General features: G+C 34.0%; 3 long non-coding RNA genes across 20 annotated transcripts in view; 2 read left to right on the top strand and 1 right to left on the bottom strand.

Annotated features, from left to right (window-relative positions):
- Positions 1-22,935, bottom strand: part of LOC127070082 (uncharacterized) — a 61,915-nt gene that overhangs the window by 17,008 nt on the left and 21,972 nt on the right. For 2 of the 8 annotated variants that reach the window (XR_007783989.1, XR_007783982.1), the window contains exons 1-2: positions 15,557-15,926; positions 15,222-15,475 (exon numbers count right to left, since the gene is read on the bottom strand). This is a non-coding gene — a long non-coding RNA (uncharacterized LOC127070082). Of the gene's footprint in view, positions 1-12,514; positions 12,663-12,929; positions 13,080-13,621; positions 14,236-15,221; positions 15,476-15,556; positions 15,927-22,935 lie in introns of those variants that run through there. The other 6 variants (XR_007783987.1, XR_007783981.1, XR_007783988.1 and 3 more) reach the window with 6 other exon arrangements.
- LOC127070074 (uncharacterized) lies at positions 1,798-14,653 on the top strand. 10 transcript variants are annotated; one of them, XR_007783954.1, is made up of 8 exons: positions 1,814-1,965; positions 2,330-2,646; positions 2,754-2,929; positions 3,017-3,199; positions 3,279-11,700; positions 11,790-12,722; positions 12,811-13,047; positions 13,650-14,653. It is a non-coding gene; the product is annotated as an uncharacterized LOC127070074 (long non-coding RNA). The 10 variants fall into 10 exon arrangements; XR_007783951.1 differs by having other exon boundaries at positions 12,811-13,016; XR_007783953.1 differs by having other exon boundaries at positions 11,790-12,468; positions 12,538-12,722; positions 12,811-14,653.
- On the top strand, positions 16,520-22,906 carry LOC127070079 (uncharacterized). Of its 2 annotated transcripts, XR_007783969.1 has the most exons (5): positions 16,686-16,700; positions 16,837-17,147; positions 17,487-17,656; positions 17,736-17,925; positions 22,743-22,906. It is a non-coding gene; the product is annotated as an uncharacterized LOC127070079 (long non-coding RNA). The 2 variants fall into 2 exon arrangements; XR_007783968.1 differs by lacking the exon at positions 22,743-22,906 and having other exon boundaries at positions 16,520-16,700; positions 17,736-21,524.

A 22,935-nucleotide genomic window follows, 5' to 3' on the forward strand; every position in this document is an offset into this window, starting at 1 on the left:
GTCAATGTTCGGCCAAGGACAAACATCTATACGATTAGAATTAAATTTATCTGTGGAATCATCATCGTCGAGATAAAATCTATCTTCGATTAAATCGTGAGCGAGCGTGGACAAATAATCTACACACTCCTCTTGGACACCTTCATCTCCTGTATCTCTTTTTTCTTCCTCTTCTTCTTCTTCAACATCGATTCGCAGATCTTCCTTTCTGAAATCATTCTTAATCGCCCAAGATTTTCCTTATCGTTCCCAATTTCACCCATGGCGTTGAAATAAATATCGTTACGGTGAACATAATTTTCTAACTAATTGCTATCAAAATAAACATAGTTCGATATCCAAGAACACTGTCAACGCTATTATTGATAAGAAATCTTCTTTTCTAGAAAGGAATATTCCCTCATTAGAGCAAAAATTCTTCTTTGATTCACGATCCGCGTGTACCTTCGGATGTCCCTTCGTTGAACTTTTCCGATCGCAATCGATTAAATCCTCTTACCGAAGCTGTTTCATTTTGGGATCCTTTGATGGGACATATTCCCTAGCCCCGTACCAGCATTTGAACGTAGCTTAGTGAAACAGTACTACATCGGTCTCGAGAAGGTTTGTGCTCATGGTCATTATAACTTTTGTCTTCCTCTTTCTCTTCTCCTTTAATGTCGATCAGTAGACGAACACGGTATTCAACAAGCTATCACGGGAAAGTTAGAGACAAGGACGATGTTTCAAAAGGAAATGCCTTGCTACTGATTCCAGCACGATGATTTATGGTATTTCCTAGATGCACTGGAAAAGTTTCGGAAGACGTTGATAATCTTTGATAATACAATATCACCGATCGATAATGGGTAATTGAATGTGTGCTCTCCATGCATGAGATATATGGATATGTATTGTTTTTTCACTTTTCAAAATTCGTGCTATAACATAAAACATCGCGTCCCTGTCGATGTATTGTAACAAAAAACTGAAAATTACAAAGGACGATTAGATACTTCTCATGCTGATTACTTCGCCGACTATACCATTTTTATTATGAAAAAAAGAAAACGGAAGAGAATATTGTTTGCATAAATATCATTTTGGGCCGACGTTTGACAGATGGCAATTAAATATGTGTATAATAACGTTTACAAGCTATTTTAATTAAGAGAAAACGATAAACAAATTAATTCCTTTTCATTTAATATTAACTCTTGGTAGGGCGCTATGAATTAATCGAAGCAAAAGCGTTTCGTACATTATGTAATTATACTATGTGGATTATTTCATTGGGTTGGTTATTGGAGAGGGCGGCGGTAAGTCGAGATAAAAGGAATTGGTCGACAAATCCGTTTCCCCCCATTCACAACCCTTTTGGCTCTTTCGACCGCGGAATAGGAAGTTATCGTTATGCATTGCGTAAAGGGCATTCAAATGAATTACGCGAAATGAAAAATAAATATAACTAATTATTATCTCTGAATCCATATTCTCTGGCACTGCGTAATAGAGAAAGAGAGAGGCTTGTTAACGTAAATAAACAAAGAGAATAGAAGGTAATGTTACGAAACAAATTTTCAAGAAACATTTCTTTCTCGAAATTAATACTTATTGATAAATATTTTTAACGTTAAAAACAAGAAAAATATTAAAAGCCGATTATCAAAGTTCTTTAGTTAACTTCTAGTTGTATATAATAAACAAACAATGGCTGAAAGAAACAGAAAAGACCAGAAGCAAAAAAAGGAAAATAATTTGTCCAGTTGATAATGACCCGATCGGAAATTTACTTCCTCATGACCTATGACCTTCCGCTCTCTCTATCGTGTAATACGTGGTATTGATTGTTCCGCCTGAATGCTATAACCCCTTCCACCGAGCCGCGCCTCGAAAATTAGCTTGGTCTTCGGACGGGACGATTTGGAGAGGAGCCCCGTCTGCGAAGGTCATCCTTTCAATAATTTTTGAAGGAGTAATAAGTAAGTAAGTAAGTGCTAAATAATCGCGTCTACACTTAATAATATTCAGTCCCAAAGGAAACTTACAAGCAATCCAAACGGTACAATTTCTTCATTCTCACTAGTCTTTTGTTCCTTATCGATGTAATATTAATCGGTAATCGTTAGTATGTAACTTATTATAAAATTTCAATACAATATTACGGAAATGAAACAGATTTTCGTGATCGATACCATCTTAATTATTATTTTGTTTCTTCTCGGTGAAGAAATTTTATATCGCTTAAAAGGGCGTAACCCGATTTACCTTTGATGACTGCACAATTTAAATGAACAATTGAGCGTCTGTCATGACTCTCGACTAATCTACGAATTGCAAACTCTTCCAGAGTAATCGAAGACGAAACGGAGGCGAAAGCAGTTCCAATAGTCTTGAATTGTTGCGAAGGAGCAGAATCGACTGCTATCTGAATAGAAATTACTTCTAGAGAAGACACGAGAATTTCAACTACACTCAACTTGATAATTAAACTTTCGACACCAGAAGTGAAACATATTTTCATTGCACTTCCTGTTCTTTCGCACATCCGACGATACCTCCCAAAAGAATAGTATAGATGGCCGAACTTCAATAAGAAACGAAAACATTTTCCTCCTTAATCGTATATGATAATGGTCAATCAATCATTGCTGTGTTTATCGAATGGTAAGATATTTTGGAGATAAAATATAAATTTTTTATTCCAAAGTGTAATATGGAATATTAAAAGATCATAGGTACGTTTTATAATAATTTCTTAAATTTTTACACAGATTTTATGATGGCGACGGGACTATTTCTATTTATGAGAGGGTCATTAGGTCTCTTAACTTTAGCTATCCTTAATGTATTATATTAGTGCATATAAATCTAGAATCCACTTATTTTTCAACTACTGTAATGAAGAACATTAAATGTGGGAAGCAAGATGCTGGATGAAGGAGAGCAGGTGAATAATAATATATGAATAAAATTAATATTTTCTCATAGAATTTTGCTTTACGTGTCTTACTCTTTACGTCATTTAATGTGTCAGATCGTAAATGCGGCGGAGGAAGCTGATGCTGCTCACGAATTTATTACGAATCTTTCAAATGATGTGGAAACCAAGTTGATGAGAGACGAACCTAATTATCTTGTGTATGGAAGCTACATGCTGCTATTGCTAGAGCATTACTATAGAAACCATCGACTTGGATATTGAATTTTGATACACAAGGTACGAGGAGAATAGATATAAGTAACTGGTCACGTATCTTATCCAATTTTCTTTATTAATATCACCTTTTATTATATAGGGCATCATAAAAGCAGAAGAGTTTCTCAAGAAGCAGTTGGAAGATCTAACCAAAGAAGGAACATCGTGCTTTTGCACTTGTGTACAAATGGAATACCTAGGAGAAGGAAAAAGAAGAAAAAACATTTGTTTTTTTCCGAAGAAGTTTTGAAAGACCAACATGGAACTGTTTTATAAAGTTTGGAACGGTGGTACGTGGAAATGGGAGGGATTTGGCTTTTTCAAAAGAACCACTCGTGAGCGGCTTTAGCTGGAGGGTATATGCGATTGTGCTCAGAAGGATTTGTAGAGGGTTCGTCAGAAGTTCCAAGAGGGGCAAGGGTCAAAGGGGAATTAAAATGAAACTGAGGGAGGTATACAAAACAATTTAACATGCAGGGACGATGAGAAGGTTCATCTTTTTTGAAAGTAATAACGTTAATAGGGGAATACTTTTAAGCTATATGGGAAATGGAAAGTCCATTTCACGTCATCGTTATTCCATCGATTTAAATTGAGTAATCGTTGGATATAATTCAGAAAGGAGAAATGCTGAATTGGTTGTCGTAATATTCACGACATCTAGTTGAAAAATATTCGTAATATTTAATTGGCGATTTTCATGATTATTGAAATTCGCACGAAGTGATTTGGTGCGTAGCGCGAATTATCTGCTATTAATTCCTACTCCTGTACTTATTTAGCCAAGTACTTTCGTTTTAACCCCACCGTTATTCTCTCTCTCTGCGTGTGCTCTGGTGCGCGCCTATCTGCGCCAGTTCGAGGGGTCGGGATTGAGTGCGCGGTCTTATGTGCGTGTATGCATACAACTCCTGTCTTCTCTTGATAATAAAGAAAATATGTTTTCATTTGTATTCCTATCATCAGGTGAAGCAGATAATTGGAGATTAGCTCTATAGTTCAATTGTCTATTTAGATTCATTGTTTGATAACTATTACTTATTTTGCAGAGCATTGGACTATTTTTTTAGGAACCAATTGATTTGGAACATATTATATGAAATATTCGATAACTGGAGGTATAATGGGATTATTGTTTTGCATTCTCCAATAGGGAGTAAATTTCTAGGAAAATGTAACCGTTCATAGAGAAGAGTCAAATCAGTCGTGGTAGATGGATCTGCAAAAGAATTAACCAGGTAATTAAATGATACAGCTAAATGGATAATTGAATTATACCGCTAATAGTATTATCGAATTCTCTGGCTGGTTTGATGAGATGAAAAACTAATGAAAAGATACCTTTCTTATTTTGAAAATATGAGAGGAGAAGTACGCAGACACGCCCACTTGAACTCGCTCACGTAAATGCGCACGTTCACGAGGAGAGGTAATTACTCGTTTAATATGATGGTGCTGGACGATAGGTAGGAGAAAAGGCGTACGTGCAGATCGTTAAGTCCCGATCAATACCCGGTATTAGAGGAATTTGTAGACATGGGGGATCATATGTTTTTGCAAAAGAATCATAATTTTGTTCATTATAATTTTCTACGATGTCTATGATAAATGTTGAATCAATTCTCTTTCCACATTATCATCCCTCGCATTATGTACGAGATCTCTCCGTTTTTTTGTTGGACGTAATCACTATCACTCTTATCGTTTTCTTACCCGAATAATATTTATTTTTTCTAACGTATCTGTATAAATGTCTCTCTGGAATTCCTCTTTGGTATTACTTATGACACGAAACTCACTATTGTTTGGATATTTTGCCATTCTCTTAATGAAAAAAAAGTAAGTAATTGAAAGCGCTGCTAGTCTCAAATTGTATCTTACGAAATCGCGAAACGATATATACCAAAAGAATATTACGTTTCTGATTTTCTGACTTATTAGTCTTGGGAACTATCTATTTCACTAAAAGTTTCAATACGAAGCGAGTTCAGCTTCGAAAATATCTCCTCAGTTTTATGATTACTTGTTTACTCCATCAAATATCACTGCATCGTACGAGGCGTACTCGTGTACCATTGCAGACAAGTCCTTATCACTTCATTTAAGCGGTTTAGAGAAGTGTTGTTGACCGTTTGAACGTACTTCTTTTCTGTAAGACCGACTCATATTCTTTTCATAGAACTTGGTAATTTGAACATTTGCAGTAGTTGAAGACAACTGCATAGCAAATATTGTAACACATGTCCGTCGCCTTTTATTTCACTTTATGCAAACTTTTATATTTCCTCCGTCGACTCGATATTGTGAAACAATGACTACGTGACAAGGAACAATTATCACGATTATCCACGAAAAATATACTCGTTTATATAGAAGTATGTAATCAGTCGTGGTACATCGTTCTGCAGGAGACTTGAACGGGTAATTAAATGCTATACATAAATAGATAATTGAATTATACTGCTAATCGTGTTATCGATTTGTCTGCATGGTTTGATAAGAGGGAAACTAATGAAAAATTACCTGTTTTGTTTTCGAAATAAAGCAGAGGAACGCAGACACGTCCACTCATCCCCGCCCACTTGAACTGGCGCACGTAATCCCGCTGGTGTATGGAGGGTTGTAATAATAAATCGATCAATATAACGGTCCTTGACTATATGTATGAGAGTAGGTATTACCTACATGCAGGTCGTTAAATACCGATCAATACCCGTTAACAAGAGAATTCGCTCTACCTAGCAAATTATTTCGTTTAAATTCCTATATCATCGAAAAACGTATATTAAATATTATGAATATTTTTGAAGACCGTGTGATTATTTTGGCAAACAGTTTGGAACAACATGGAACTCAACATTTCTTCTGTTTTTAATTATAGTGAATGATTATTTAAATTGAGCGAACAATAATGACAGAGTGATCTAAACGTGGATTTCATATTTCATGTATAGTTTAAATCTATTCTGATTTTAAAGTATTTCGGATATATTTTTAGTATTTGATACTATTATATCATATACAAACGGTGAATGTTTTAATCGTCGCAGCAGCTTTAATTCTTTTCCAATATAAACCTCCCTCCGTTCCATTTCGATTCTCCTTTGAACAAGGTCCCGCTTGCAACATCGGACGGCCCTTCGACAAATCTTTCTGAACACAATCGATTGTATCCTCTAGCTAAAACCCACTTCGATCCTTTGAGAACGGGATTTTCCGTCTCTTCATATTACCATTCGAATGAAACATTCGAAAACAGCGCCATATTAATCTCGTGATTGCTCGTTGTCACTGGCACTATAAATTTTTTCGTCTTCTTTCTGCTTTATTTCAGTCACATAATGAACAGGATATGGATCTTTACGGATAAATTAAAGACAAGAACGACTTTTCGAAACGGAACATTTGGCCTTTAAATCTAACACGTTGCTTTACAGTCTCTCCGGGAAGCATTAAAAAGTTCGGGAGAAGTTGATAATCTTAGATAGTACGATATTGAGTGATTAGAAAAGAAATAAGTAAGTAAACGGGTTGAAGGCTCAAATTGTATATTTCGACATCACGAAACAGTATACACCAAAATAATATAACACTTTTGATTTTCTCACTTATTATTTCTGGGATTTTTCTGAAAATATAATATCAGTAAACAAAGAAATATGACGGACGATTTTCTCCGTCTTCGCATACGACAGAAGATTCTAGAATAGGCATTACATAGTATGAAAATTGTAATATCATTAATATCTAATAATATTAGAACACTATTTTTAAGTATAACTTGAACTTACTAAAGAAAAAACATTACAAATTTGATTAATTTTGATAATTTTGATAAATTTGATAAATTATGAGTAATATCATAGAAATTAATGTTCATAATTACAATAATTATAACTATTGTAATTATTTTTACAAAAAATTTTCATAATAATTAATTATATTATAATTAAAGAATATGCGGTTATTTAGCTGTAATTAATATACCCAATATATAATTATTTACATAATTTAAATTAAAAAAAAATAGTGTTTTACATGTTTATTTGAATTAAGAATGGGAAGAATTATGGTCAATTTCATTAGAAGGTTACAAGATTTGAAATAATTTTTCACGTACATAGAGGACATGAGTATATAACTACATAACTACAGGAGAGGGGAAATTTGTCATCCCCTAGCTAGGAAGCATGGTTATATAAGGGGACGACATGATATTAATTTCGCCAGGGAACGTCATTCCTTCGGTGGTTTTCGAACCAGTAATACGCAAGTGAGTGCCACACGGGAAATAGTCGCCAGTGCATATACCTCATAAGTCCGAAAGAATACTTTTATAAGCAATTAAAACGGGAGAAACAATTTCATCGTTCTCACACGACATCTTCGGTATTTAGCTAACAGTGTTCTTTCTTCGCGTTCGTTTTCTTCGTTCTCGAATTCCTTCTTGAATCACTCTTCCGCTTTCACAATCCAATGCGCTATATTATAAAAGATAAAATTCATGTAGAAAATTGTATAAGATATGTGACAAATTACTTATATCTGATCTTTTCATACCTCGTTTATTAAAATCCAATATTCAAGTTGATCGTTGCTATAGTATTGCGTTAGCATTGGCGTCACGGTGTTTCCATACCCCGGATAATTAGATGCTTTTCTCGCCAATTTGGTGTATATCATATGGATTATTTGAAATGGATTCATTTTGAAATGGAAATACTTTCGTCGACTTCATAAAATCTATGTAAAAGTTCAATAAATTATTGTAAAATATACTTATGATAGAGATTAAATATTTCAAATTACATTTCAGAATAAAAAATTTATATCTTATCTCTAAAACATCTTACCTTTCGGTAAACAGAGCACTTGTACTATCGATGTAGAACTCATGTTCGGAAGAGCAGGAAATACCGATGTAAATATGTTTCACTTGGGATGTGGAATATTTCATTACGACGTTGAGCGTAGTTGAATTTCGTGTATCTTCTTTGGAATTAAATTCAAATGTAAGTCCATTGGACTCCTTTGCAATACTTCGACTATTGGAACTGCACCTTCGTTTTCTCTATTCTATCTATATAATAATTTAAAATTCCTAGGTTAGTAAAGACTCACGATAGGCATTGAACTGCTCATCCAATTGTGTAGGTAACAAAGATAAACCTAATTACGCGCCTTTAAGAAATATAAAATACCTTCACCGAAAAGCAACAAATAATTATAATGTTGGTATTGATCACGACAATCAGTTTCATTTCGATAAAATATAATTGAAATTTTATAATAAATCACATATTAATGACCACTGATAAATTTACCTTATATTGATAACATAAACAAAAGACTAGTGAGAACGAAGAAATTGTTTCCACCGCCTGAACCGCTTGTAAAACTACCCTCTGGAACGTATAAAGTATACGCAAGACGAATATTTATTGTACGACACTTGCTCACATATTATCAGTTCGACCACCACCGAAGGAATGACGTAAAGCTTTATCGGCCTGCTCTGATAGACGGTATTTTTCCCCCGCTCTTCGCTATCGTTCGTTAGCATAGCGTCAAAGAATACGCCCTCTGCAAAGGGTTATTACGCTTTAAATCGATTAATCAATATCTCCTGTTATATGTTCGAAAGAAAATAAAAGGTCATAAACTGTGAGGAAATGAATTTCTCTATTGATGTCTATTAACTAGGACGTATCATTATCTTTCCTCTTTATTCCTTCTTTCGTTCCCTTTTCTCCTTACTTTTACTAATTTAACAAGAAATTAGAAATTGATTAAAGTATTTTGAAAATAGGCAAATATTTTTCATCCAGTTCTTGTCGTTGAAAATATTCATCAATGAGAATTAAATTAATTTTTTCGTTATATCATTCTCTTCTGTTTTACGTATTTCATTTCAATGTGTTTTACGCAAGTCAATTAAAATAATCTATTCCGCGGCCGACACGGCTGAAACAACCGAAAAGTATATGAGTTGGGAGAAAATGAATATCTCGATAAATCCCTTTTAATTCGACATATTATTATGATTTCTTTGTAACTGTCATATAAAGTAATCCACATTGCATGACCATTCGAATATTGTGACGATTGCTTCTGCTGCATTTTTATTGATCTGTCCCTACCATACATTTAAGAAATGAAATTAATCCTTTTATTGGTATTCTCTCATGATAAAAATATCTTGTGAGTCGTCATTATACATATTTTTGATTCCTTTCTGACAAAATCGGCCAAATATTTTGTTTATGTAAACAATATTTTCATCGATCATAATAAACATAAGATCGTGGGTAAATTGATCAGTATGAGAGGTATCTGTTTTTTCATTATGATCCTTAAAGATACTACCTTCCGATGAACAAATACATTTGTAAGAAAATACTTTCGAAGAAGTCTTCGTCGATCGAAACAGATTCTTCATCTGTCATGGAATATCAAGCATTTAACTTCCGAAGTTGTCGCGTGTTATCATCGAAAGCGTTGTGCATTCACATTTACAGGGTTTTGTTACATTTCTTCGATAGTAACTTCACGCTTTATATTATAGCTCGCATTTAGAGAAAGGAAGAAAAGAAAACACATGTCCATATATCTTATGCGCTAACCCTCAATTACATAGTATCGATCGGCGGAATTCTACTATCTAAAGTTATCAACGATTTCCAAAACATTTTTAATGCTTTTTAGCGATACTAGGAATCAACGTTCTGGGTTTGAGAGGAAAGCGTTTCCTTTTCAAACATCGTCCTCGTCTTTTCGTGATGCATAGTATTGTGTTCCATCCCGTCTTCATTACATGATCGAGATTAACCAGTATGAGGAGGAGGAAGAAGATGAAACGTTTATATTGGCGGCGACGACGAACCTTGCGAGATTAATATCGGCGCTGTTTTACAAAGCTTTATTCGAATGGTGGTACGAGGAGACGGAATATATTTTATTGAAAGGGTCCAAAGATAAGCGGCTTTAGCTACGGGACATAGTCGAGTGTGGTGGGAGAGATTTATTGAAGGGCTGTTCGCCGTGGCAAACCGCATCTGAATTAAAGTGGAATTGGAATGATACTCAGACAGGTTTATCCTCGAAAATGATTAAATCTGCTGGTACGATCAAAAGAATCTCCGTTATCCGGGATAGTAGTGTTAGCCCGGGAACACATTTAAATTTTGCGTCAAATATTCAGTGCACGTTTACCTCACCGTGTCATCGTTATATCGTCAATTTAAATAATTAATCAACGTAATTAAAAAGAGACGAAGCGTTTGGTTCAATGTTTCTACATTGTTTGTCGGAATACTCACGACATTTGCTTAAAAACAATATATAATGACCGTTTTTCAGAAATATAGATATATGAACGAATTAATTTACTGGCTAGCGCAAATACACTTCGATTGGGATTTAATAAAAAAGCATGTATAAATTACGTTCTTCCAAACGTATCGTCAAGTACCTTCGTGTGAAACGATTTCTTATTACCCCTCCCCATGGACCTGTGCTCTTGAGTTCGCTCATGCGCGCTAGTTCATGTGGGCGGGATTACGTGTGCGGTTCTATGGGCGTGCATGCGTATGCCTCCTTCCTCATTTTGATAAGAAGAAAGGTATTTTTTCATTTGTTTTCCTCCCATTAAACCAAGCAGAGAATTCGGTAATAATATTAGCAGTGTACTTTAATTACATATTTAGATGTATTATTTCATTTGTAGATCGAAGTATCACGACTAATTTAGTACTTTCATAGGAACGAGTACATTTTCCTACAAATTTATTCCAGACTGGACAATTTCAAAGAAAGATCAATCATACTTCGAGTAGTCAAACATTTCGCATATTACGCTCCAAACTATTTAGTTTCTCGGAAAATACTATCTATCTCGATCTTTTTATTTCTCATTACGTATAACCGAGTATAGAAACGAGTTCGTTATATTTCTAGTAATATAATATGACAAATTTATTTAGCATTTTTCTAATATTTACTCGAATGATCATAAGTGTACATATAATAAACATTTACATAATGTGGCCATTCCCCAAACGTAGTATAGATCTATTATATTGTTTTCTTACTATCGTCGTTCGATCAAATGGTCGACATCGCTCAAAGTAAAAATAATAAATATTGTAGGAAGAAAGCTCTTCTTTCAGATACGCTTTTCTTTTAAATACAATTTTGGAAGTCTGCTTTTCTTGATAATGTCGACGTTCTCTTCACGAAAATTATATAAATATGAATAAATATGTACCAAACACAAGATCCTCCTTGAAAAGTAGATAAACTAAATTCGATGTTTACAAAATAAACTAATCAAGAGGAAGAGATGAGGTATAGAGAAAGACCGATAAGCGGAATCGAATGGAAAAAAGAAGTATATAGCCAAAAAGAAATTTCCCCTTTGAGATCGTATCTATCCATTATTATGGGTAACATTGTGATGAGATTATCGCGGATGACACAATATCTCGTTAATATATGCAAAACAGTGAGGACCAGAATAAATGGTGAAAAAATTTGATTTGATAATTGAATTTATTGAATTCTTTAAATAGGAGTACAATATTGATCCTGAGTCTTGTCAACTCCCATACAGGTTCTTGGAGACACAAGAAGATGGAACTATATATAAGCACCCCCTCAGACACGATAATGGACTATACCGTCTATACCATTTTGAACAACAATCTCTATAAGATAAAGCCTATCTTAATTTTTTCTATCTCCATTTGTCCATTTCAATTCATTATTCAGCAAGTTGCTTTAATACAGCCAGTCTTGTAAGACGTAATTATTAATAGATGGAGATAAACTAGAGGGGGAAAAACAATTGTCACTTACAACTTTGTAAGTTCATTTCATATTGTTTAAAGTAAGCTTGGCGATAAAATTATAAAAAATTTTTCCGTATATTTACGCTACGTCCATGAATGAAATTTTCATTATTCTTCCCAGACGGCAGACATGTATGTATGTATGGATACACACACACAAACACACCAATTCGTTTAAACATTTCGAAGATCGTAACGCGCGAGAAACATGAAATAATTTTAACCTAAAGTTTCAACAATTTCTAATTTTAATCTCAGAGTGGTTGCATCTGAGTTGCGTCGTAACGTGTAATGTCAATAAAAACGAACCCTTGAATGAATTTGAGGGTTGCCTTCTCTTTCCACAGATGAAAACTTCCAACTTAATACTTTTGATAATTTCGAATTCACTTGAACGAAATAGATGTACGAGAAGTTAAATAAGCAGCTGTTTTAACAATGGTACGTTCCGTTAAACGCCCCACGGTACACCTACGAAGCAACAAGTATTTTTAATTTATTTTCCGATAGACTTAAATTTTGAAATGGTGGTCGTTCGCTATCTGTAAAGTCGTAAAAGGATTGATTTGGACAGTTGCCGGATCAGTCATCCTTCCTACTCCGACGAGTAAACATCGGAGATCTGTCGCTGCCGCCTGCAAAAGATGAAGAAAATTACGTTCACATACGTGTATATATGAAAAATATTATTTAAGGTAATTGTAAAACAAAAAATGTAATAAAAAAGGAGACTGTTCAATGCTAACATTCCAAGGTGTTTTTATATATTTCTTGTTTTTACAGTTTCTCCAAAACAATAAGAATATAACACGATCAAATCAGAAATTTAAAGCAGAATTTTTACAAAATTTATTATTATAATTATTGCTCGCCGCTAACGGAGGAAATGAGGAATTACTTACAGCAAATTGCCAGGAATAAATGCACGTGGTAGCCATTGATGTTCCTCCTTAATGGTTCCTTGAATTATGCGGTCCTCTCTTCTTGAGGTGTATATAAGGAATATTAACTTCTCGCGAAGTGTGTGGTAACACCGCATGGAAAACTATATCCTGGAAATAGAAGGAATTATCAGTTTAATACTTTATATCATTGCACTCTGTTTTCGCATAATAAATAAAAGAGAAAATACATGAGCTGATTTTAAACAGAATGTAATGATACTACTAGTGAAAACAGTTCTATCTCCCTCCGTTAAAAATTATGACCTGCAGATTAGTTCTTAATAATGCATTACGATTCATTTATCGAAAGACAATTCTGTAACAAACCGTTGATTAAAAAAGGAGACTGTCAAATGTAACCATTCCAAGGGATATTCGTGTTATCTAAATATTTCACTAAATTTTCGGACAGATAACCCCAATTATACTATTTTCTCTGTTTAATATTATACAATAATATATCCGAGACAAATTGCACGATGTAATATATAGTGTAAAATCATAATAAAAAACTATACAACTTTCTATCATATATTATAAAATATACTATGTATAAGACAGTAGAATTGAACAAAAAATTGTAGAAAATACAGTAGAATGCGTTAATATTAAATTATAAGTATATAAAATTCAAATAAGATTTAACTAACCGAGAGCGTGTTGCTTAAAATGTTACAGATGGTTGCCATTATCGCGACTGGTGAGGCGCTTTTATATTACTCCCGACCGTCCATCTCCAAGGGCCTCCATGAACGTGCCTTTGGGACGACTCGAAACAGAATGATCGTTTCATTCGATTCCCGCTGATGGATCATATCCCCCACCACCCCGCAGTAACTCGAGCATGCGCTGTTTGGTCCCACTCCCTCTTTTACATATATCCACGAGGGTAGCATCTTCGTTTACCTCTTCACAATGTTAACAATAACTTTGGATTGATATTACCGTAAAAGGGAAATTTCTTTGGCCTTTATCTTACTTTTCTCCTTATGATCCCTTTTTCTCCTGTGATTCCACTCTTCCTCATTCTCTATATTCGTATCTTTCCGATCGTTCCACTTTGAAAAAATCGAATTGTGTTTATCTTCTTTCCGAAAGGAAAATTTTTGTTGGTATTTATACATTCATATTTATATATTTTTTGCGAAAAGCATTCAAAATATTGTTATTAAAAGAAATGGTAATCAATCTCATAGAAAATCTCCATACAATATTTATAACTTACGACTTGTGCGATGTGGATCTGTTGATCGAATAACTATGGCTAGAAAGAAATATAATAGATATCTATTGTGTTATAATAAATATTATGATAGTGTTACATTCAATGTTTGCTTGTTCACAAAAGAGTCGTAGAGACAATACATTCGGAAACTACAAATGTTATCTTACTAGAAATATAATAAAATTGTCGCCATGCTCGGTTATGCGTAATAGAAATAAACAATTCTCAAATAAAGATTGAGTAATAAAATATCTTCCAAGCAATTGATTGGTTTGGAACATAATATACAAAATATTAGATAACTGGAGGGATTATTGGATCATTGTTTTCACTTCTTCAACAGGGAGCTAATATCAAGGAAAATGTACTCGTTCGAACGGAATAATTAAATCAGTTTCGCGCCCATAGCTATGAAAAGATGTAGCCGAGTGATTAAATGATGTATTTAAATAGATAATTGCGTTATACAATGTTCTCATCCAATTGTCCGATTCCGTCATTGGTTTGATAAGGGAAAGACAAATGAAAAAACACCTTTCATGTTTTCAAAATCAGACACGAGAGGTACGCTCACAGGACAGCGTCACCCATTCCCGTCCACCTGAACTGGCCCATCCAAGCGTGCCGAATCACGGATGGAGAGGAATAATACCGAATCGATTAAAACGAACGTACTTGATACGTAGGGAAGACCGTAATACGCAGATGCATTTTGTTCAAATCCCTATCAAAACGTACTGACAAGAGAATCCTGACTACGTAGCAAAATACATCGTTGTTTTTACAATATTACACTAAAGCGTAAATTAAATATTATGCATATTTTTTAAGCACACGATGTGAATATTATGACAAATAATTAAGAAGGTTGATTCAACATATCTTCTATTTTTAATTTAATGGAATGATTACTTAATTTAATTTCATGGTATAACGATGTCAAGGTAAATATGGAACAAATCGGTAAATCCTTTAATCATCCCTACAGGTTTAATAATTTTGAAATTTTAATCATTTAAACCTACCTTGATTTCATTTCTATTTTCCAGCGCTCGTTCTTCAATCCATGATTAAACCTTCCATTCTCATAATCGTTTCTATTCTCGATGTCATTTTCTGTTTTTTGCTTATTATTTTTATTATTCCCGATAGGTCTCGATGATCCATTTAACTTCGTTCTCACGATACACCGTGTTAGAAATTTTCCAATTTATATCGGAATTTACAAAGTCAATGTTCGGCCAAGGACAAACATCGATACGATTAGAATTAAATTTATCTGTGGAATCATCATCCTCGAGATAATATCTGTCTTCGATTAAATCGTGAGCGAACGTGGACAAATAATCTATACACTCACCTTGGACATGTTCATCTCCTGTATCTCCTTTTTCTTCCTCTTCGCCTTTATCGTCGGATGTCCCTTCGTTGAACTTTTCCGATCTCAGTGGATTATATCCTCTTACCGAAGCTGCTTACCTTTGGATCCTTTGAAGGGATATATTCCCTAGTCCCGTACCTTCACGTGAACGTAGCTTAGTGAAACAGTACTACACCGGTCTCTAGAAGATTTGTGCTCATGGTCATTATAACTTTTGTCTTCCTGTTTCTCTTTTCCTTTAACTGCGATTAGTTGACGAACACGGTATTGAACATGGTATCACCGGAAAGTTAGAGACAAGGACGATGCTTCAAAAGGAAATGCCTTGCTACTGATTCCAGCACGATGATTTATGGTATTTCCTAGAAGCACTGGAAATGTTTTGGAAGACGTTGATAATCATTGATAATACAATATCACCGATCGATAATGGGTAATTGAATGTGTGCTCTCCATGCATGAGATATATGGATATGTATTGTTTTTTCACTTTTCAAAGTTCGCGCTGTAACATAGTGCATCATGTCCCTGACGATGAGCTGTAACAGAAAACTAAAAATTTCAAAGGCCGATTGATACTTCTCACCCTGATTACTTCGCCGGTTATACCATTTTTGTTAAGAATAAAAGAGAACGGAAAAAAATATTGTTTGCATAAATATCACTTTTGGCCGACGTTTGACAGATGGCAATTAAATATGTGTATAATAACGTTTACAAGCTATTTTAATTATGAGAAAATGATAAAAAAATTAATTCCTTTTCATTTAGTATTAACTCTTGGTAGGGCGCTCCTAATTAATCGAAGCAAAAGCGTTTCGTACATTTAGTAATTGTACTATATGGATTATTTCATATGGTAGTTAATTAGAGAGGGCCGCGGTATGTCTGGATAAATGGGATTGGTCAACAAATCCGTTTTCCCCCACTCATATCCCTTTTGGCTCTTTCGACCGCGGAATAGGAAGTTATCGTTATACATAGCGTAAAGAGCATTCAAATGAATTGCGCGAAATGAAAAATAAATAGAACTAATTGTTATCTTTGAATCCATATACTTTTGCACTGTCTAATAAAGAAAGAGAGACGCTTGTTAACTAGAACAATGAAAAGAGAACAGAAGGTAATGTCACGAAACAAATTTTCAAGTAATATTACTTGCTCGAAATTACACTTCTTATTAAACATTTTTAACGATAAGAACGGGAAGAATATTAATAGCCGATTATCGAAATTCTTTAGTTAATTTCTAATTCTAGATTGTAAGGAACAGTGGGTGTGAAAAAAAGAAAAGACCAGAATCAAGAAAATGAAAATAATTTGTCCAGTATATGAGAATATCATTCGAAAATTGAAAATTGAAACAAAAATTGAATTCCTTTGGAACCATGACATTTCGGTTCTTTATTTCGCGTAATATGTGGTATTGATTGATCCGTGTAGAACATAATAACCCCATCCACCAAGCCCCTTCTCGGAAATTAGCTGGGTGTTCGGATGTGACGATTTCGGGAAGAGTCTCGCCTTCGAAGGTCATCCTTTCAATAATTTTTGAACGAGTAATGTGCAAGTAAGTGCTAAATAATCGCCCAGAGGAAACTTACAAGCAATCCAAACGGTACAATTTCTTCATTCTCACTAGTCTTTTGTTCCTTATCGATGTTGTTATTAATCGGTAATCGTTAGTATGTAACTTATTATAAAATTTCATTACAATATTACGGAAATGAAACAGATTTTCGTGATCAATACCATCTTAATTATTATTTTGTTGCTTCTCGGTGAAGAAATTTTATATCGCTTAAAAGGGCGTAACCCGATTTACCTTTGATGACTGCACAATTTAAATGAACAATTGAGCGTCTGTCATGACTCTCGACTAATCTACGAATTGCAAACTCTTCCACAGATACGGAAGAGGAAACGGAGGCCAAAGCAGTTCCAATAGTCTTGAATCGTTGGGAAGGAGCAGAATCGACTGTTATCTGAATTGTAATTACTTCCAATGAAGATAAGAGGTTATTGCTAGAGCATTACCAGAGAAACCATCAGCTTCAATATTGAATTTTAATACACGAGGTACTAGGAGAACAGATATAAGTAACTTGTCAAGTATCTTATCCAATTTTCTTTATTAATGTCATCTTTTATTATATAGCGCATCATAAAAGCAGAAGAGTTGTTCAAGAAGCAGTTGGAAGTTCTAACCAAAGAAGGAACATCGTGCTTTTGCACTTGTGTACAAATGGAATACCTAGGAGAAGGAAAAAGAAGAAAAAACATTTGTTTTTTTCCGAAGAAGTTTTGAAAGACCAACATGGAACTGTTTTATAAAGTTTGGAACGGTGGTACGAGGAAATGAGAGGGATTTAGCTTTTTCAAAAGAACCACTCGTGAGCGGCTTTAGCCGGAGAGTATAGGCGATTATGCTTAGAAGGATTTGTAGAAGGGTCGTCCGAAGCTCCACGCGGGGCAAGGGTCAAAGGGGAATTAAAATGAAACTGAGGGAGGTATACAAAACAATTTAACATGCAGGGACGATGAGAAGGTTCATCTTTTTTGAAAGTAACAACGTTAATAGGGGAATACTTTTAAGCTATATGGGAAATGGAAAGTCCATATTCACGTCATCGTTATTCCATCGATTTAAATTAAGTAATCGTTGGATATAATTAGGAAAGGAGAAATGCTGAATTCTATCTTTCAAATTGTCTGTCGTAATATTCACGACATGTAGTTGAAAAATATTCGTAATATTTAATTAGCATTTTTCATAAATATTGAAATTTGGACGAAGTAATTTGGTGGGTAGCGCGAATTACCTGTTGTTAATACTTACTCCCGTACTTACTTAGCCAAGTACCTTCGTTTTAAACCCAGCGTTATTATCTCTCTCTGCGTGTGCTCTGGTGCGCGCCTATCTGCGCCAGTTCGAGGGGTCGGGATTGAGTGCCCGGTCTTGTGTGCGTGTATGCTACAACTCCTGTCTTTTCTTGATAATAAAGAAAATATGTTTTCATTTGTTTTCCTATCATCATGTCAAGCAGATAATTGGAGATTAGCTCTATAGTTCAATTGTCTATTTAGATTCATTGGTTGGTAACACTGTTACTTATTTTGCAGAGCATTGGACTATTTTTTTAGGAACCAATTGATTTGTAACATATTATATGAAATATTCGATAACTGGAGGTATAATGGGATTATTGTTTTGCATTCTCCAATAGGGAGTAAATTTCTAGGAAAATGTAACCGTTCATAGAGAAGAATCAAATCAGTCGTGTTAGATGGATCTGCAAAAGAATTAACCAGGTAATTAAATGATACTGCTAAATAGATAATTCAGTTATACCGCTAATCTTATTATCGAATTCTCTGCCTGGTTTGATGAGAGGAAAAACTAATGAAAAGATACCTTTCTTGTTTTGAAAATAAGAGAGGAGATGTACGTCAAGCAGACACGCTCACTTGAACTCGCTCACGTAAATGCGCACGTTCACGAGGAGAGGTAATAAGTCGTTTAATATGATGGTGCTGGACGATAGGTTGGAGAAAAGGCGTACGTGCAGATCGTTAAGTCCCGATCAATACCCGGTATTAGAGGAATTTGTAGACATGGGGGATCATATGTTTTTGCAAAAGAATCATAATTTTGTTCATTATAATTTTCTACGATGTCTATGATAAATGTTGAATCAATTCTCTTTCCACATTATCATCCCTCGCATTATGTATGAGATCTCTCCGTTTTTTTGTTGAATGTCATCACTATCACTCTTATCGTTTTCTTGCCCGAATAATATTAATTTTTTCTAACGTATCTGTATAAATATCTATCTGGAATTCCTCTTCGGTATTACTTATGACACCAAACTCACTATTGTTTGGATATTTTGCCATTCTCCTAATGAAAAAAAAGTAAGTAATTGTAGTCTCAAATTGTATGTTACGAAATCGAGAAACGATATATACCAAAAGAATATTACGTTTCTGATTTTCTGGCTTATTAGTCTTGGGAACTATCTATTTCACTAAAAGTTTCAATACGAAGCGAGTTCAGCTTCGAAAATATCTCCTCAGTTTTATGATTACTTGTTTACTCCATCAAATATCACTGCATCGTACGAGGCGTACTCGTGTACCATTGCGGACAAGTCCTTGTCACTTTATTTAAGCGGTTTAGAGAAGCCCTCAGACCGTTATGAACGTACTTCTTTTCTGTAAGACTGAGTGATATTCTTTTTATATGACTTGGTATTTTGACCATTCCTTGACTAACTAAGTGAATGGTTCTCTCGGAGGGGAAATACGGGAAAGAGAAGAAGGTAATATTAGGAAAGCATAAATGTGACGAAAGATTTTCTCCGAGTACATGTTTTTATTATCGTGCAATAACGAAAATGAATTCTTCGATAACTTGATCAATATGTATTTTTTTGCAAGGAAGGAAAGTAATATATGGAGAAAATGTTTTCCAGGAATATGGAAGTAGATATAACTTCCGACGAAAACATTTTTTTACAAAAGAAGATTTTACAATAAGAATTATATTGTGGCAGAATAAGCTCGATTTGATTCTTGAATTTATTGTATCCTTTGAAAGGGAGTAAAATTTGTTTATTCAGTCGTCATTAAGCAAATCCTAAAGAGATCCAGAAAGGATAGGCTTAGAGTAGTATATCAGCAATTAATCAATTACGATAATGAATTCTATGTCATCTATATCGTCTTAAACAACATACACTCGATAAGATAAAACATACTCGAATTTTTTGTTTCTCTCAATTTATTGTTTTGTTGATTGCTTTTATGCAATCCTTTATGACGGAATTGTTAATAGAGGGTCGTAAAACCATTTTCGATAGACCTTCGTTACAATTCTATATGATAACCTCAGAAAAATGTGCGTAATTAATTGTTCCTCTGCCTGATGTGTTCATGAACGCAATCTTGATTGTTCTTTTCACGCGGCAGACGGGTTCTATACATATATATATATATATATATATATATATATATATATATATATATATATATATACAAATACATACATTCATATCTATATATATGTATATATACATATATATCTTACTGTATACTAAAATCTAATACATTTGTATACCTGTTTGTTCACACATTTGTCTACATGTTGCTAAAGTATTTATATCTATCTGAACATCTCTAAGCATATACATGAAAGTAAAATTAAAGAGAAACTTGAAAAATAAGTTGAAATAATAAAAGAGATGTCATTAAGATTGAAGCAATGAGATATCTATGGGGAAAGTGAATCAACTGATACGGATTCCATACTTTCATATATCTGCGCAAGAGAGATAAATGTGAACACGACGGTTGATAAATGTTTACTTTTCCTTTAATTTAAAAAAAAATGTTATTTAACTTATTATTTACGAGAAAGTCAAAAAATCCATTTGTAAATAATTCTATGGAAATAATATTTAAAAAAAAAAACGTAAATAAGTAAGTGAAAAAAAATTGAAATTAAAAGAAATAATATTAAAGAAAAGAGCAACCAAATATGTATTCGGGGAGTGTTGAAGATAAAAAAATATTTAAGAAATGGGACGCTTTTATATAATATTAACTAATAAGATTTTCACCTGAGTTACGAATTGAATTTGGTCCGATACTCTGCCCTTACTTTTTCCCGAACTAATTGATTACAGAAAGAGTTTATGACAAACTAAGTCAAAGTAAGCACAAAATGGTGTACTAGAATTGCTTTAAAACTTATCATGGATATCGTAGAAAATTATAGAATAGGATTTTGATTTCTTTTCGAGAAATTTGTCCCTCGATGTATATAAATTCATATAAATCAAATACCACTGTATAATATGATGTAATATATACTACGTTCGCGCGACGAAATGTCGCCGTGTATATAAGGAAAAATCATTTAATAAATGGAAATATCACTTTAGCACTTTATATCATTTCTACCTTTTTTATTCCTTGATAGTAAATCATCATTATTCTTTACCGGATTTCAATTCATTCAAAACATTTGCGGTAGTTGAAGACAACTGCATAGCAGAGTGTGACACATAACCGTCGCCTTTTATTTCACTTTATGCAAACTTTTATATTTCCTCCGTCGATTCGATCTTGCGAAACAATTACTAGGTGACAAGGAACAATTATCACAATTATCCACGAAAAGTATACTCGTTTATATAGAAGTATGTAAAATCAGTCGTGGTACACCGTTCTGCACGAGACTTGAACGGGTAATTAAGTGCTATAACTAAATAGATAATTGAATTACACTGCTAATCGTGTTATCGATTTGTCTGCGTGGTTTGATAAGAGGAAAACTAATGAAAAAATACCTGTTTTGTTTTCAAAATAAAGCAGAGGAACGCAGACACGGCCACTCATTCACGCCCACATGAACTGGCGCACGTAATCCCGCTAGTATATGGATTAATAATAATAAATCGTTTAATATGACGGTGCTTGACTATATGTATGAGAGAAGGTATTACCTACATGCAGGTCGTTAAATACCGATCAATACCCGTTAACAAGAGAAATCTCTGTACCTAGCAAATTATTTCGTTTAAATTCCTATATCATCGAAAAACGTATATTAAATATTATGAATATTTTTGAAGACCGTGTGATTATTTTGGCAAACAGTTTGGAACAACATGGAACTCAACATTTCTTCTGTTTTTAATTATAGTGAATGATTATTTAAATTGAGCGAACAATAATGACAGAGTGATCTAAACGTGGATTTCATATTTCATGTATAGTTTAAATCTATTCTGATTTTAAAGTATTTCGGATATATTTTTAGTATTTGATACTATTATATCATATACAAACGGTGAATGTTTTAATCGTCGCAGCAGCTTTAATTCTTTTCCAATATAAACCTCCCTCCGTTCCATTTCGATTCTCCTTTGAACAAGGTCCCGCTTGCAACATCGGACGGCCCTTCGACAAATCTTTCTGAACACAATCGATTGCATCCTCTAGCTAAAACCCACTTCGATCCTTTGAGAACGGGATTTTCCGTCTCTTCATATTACCATTCGAATGAAACATTCGAAAACAGCGCCATATTAATCTCGTGATTGCTCGTTGTCACTGCCACTATAAATTTTTTCGTCTTCTTTCTGCTTTATTTCAGTCACATAATGAACAGGATATGGATCTTTACGGATAAATTAAAGACAAGAACGACTTTTCGAAACGGAACATTTGGCCTTTAAATCTAACACGTTGCTTTACAGTCTCTCCGGGAAGCATTAAAAAGTTCGGGAGAAGTTGATAATCTTAGATAGTACGATATTGAGTGATTAGAAAAAGAAATAAGTAAGTAA

Source organism: Vespula vulgaris, chromosome 17 (genome assembly GCF_905475345.1).
Source record: "Vespula vulgaris chromosome 17, iyVesVulg1.1, whole genome shotgun sequence".
Taxonomy (NCBI): Eukaryota; Metazoa; Arthropoda; class Insecta; order Hymenoptera; family Vespidae; genus Vespula; species Vespula vulgaris.